The sequence below is a fragment of the Charadrius vociferus genome, unplaced genomic scaffold, assembly GCF_000708025.1.
Source record: "Charadrius vociferus isolate BGI_N301 unplaced genomic scaffold, ASM70802v2 scaffold41, whole genome shotgun sequence".
NCBI lineage: Eukaryota > Metazoa > Chordata > Aves > Charadriiformes > Charadriidae > Charadrius > Charadrius vociferus.
The window spans coordinates 1,237,161-1,237,542 of NW_009647013.1; the positions used below are offsets into that span (position 1 = coordinate 1,237,161).

General features: G+C 62.8%; 1 protein-coding gene across 1 annotated transcript in view; it reads left to right on the forward strand.

Annotated features, from left to right (window-relative positions):
• The window catches only part of EFR3B (EFR3 homolog B (S. cerevisiae)), a 64,411-nt gene that overhangs the window by 2,136 nt on the left and 61,893 nt on the right, over positions 1 to 382 (forward strand). The window lies entirely within an intron of this gene.

Consider the following 382-nt stretch of genomic DNA (forward strand, 5'->3'; position numbering starts at 1 on the left):
CGAGGCGGAGGTGCCGCAGGTATGTTGGGTAGCCGGGGCAGCCCGTGCTGCTCGTGGCTTTTCCACCTTATCCCCTCCGTAGGGAGAGGGTCGAAGTCACGTTTCTCCCTGCCTCGATTTACCCCGTCTTTAAGAAAATCCCCACATCCTGGTTTCGCAGGACGGCGGGCTGCCAGCAGGAGGAGAGCGTGACGCGCCCGTGCCGCTCCGTCGCATCCCTGGATGCTCTTTCGGGATCAGTTCCGACCTGCTGAGCCTCCCCCCTCCTTAGCGCTGCCCATCAACGAGTGATGCTGGATGGTACCCAGCGGTGGGAGAGCTTTGGGCTCCAGGGACCTGGAAAAAAAACACCCCTGTACCCCCCCACACCCCCCCTTTCCCG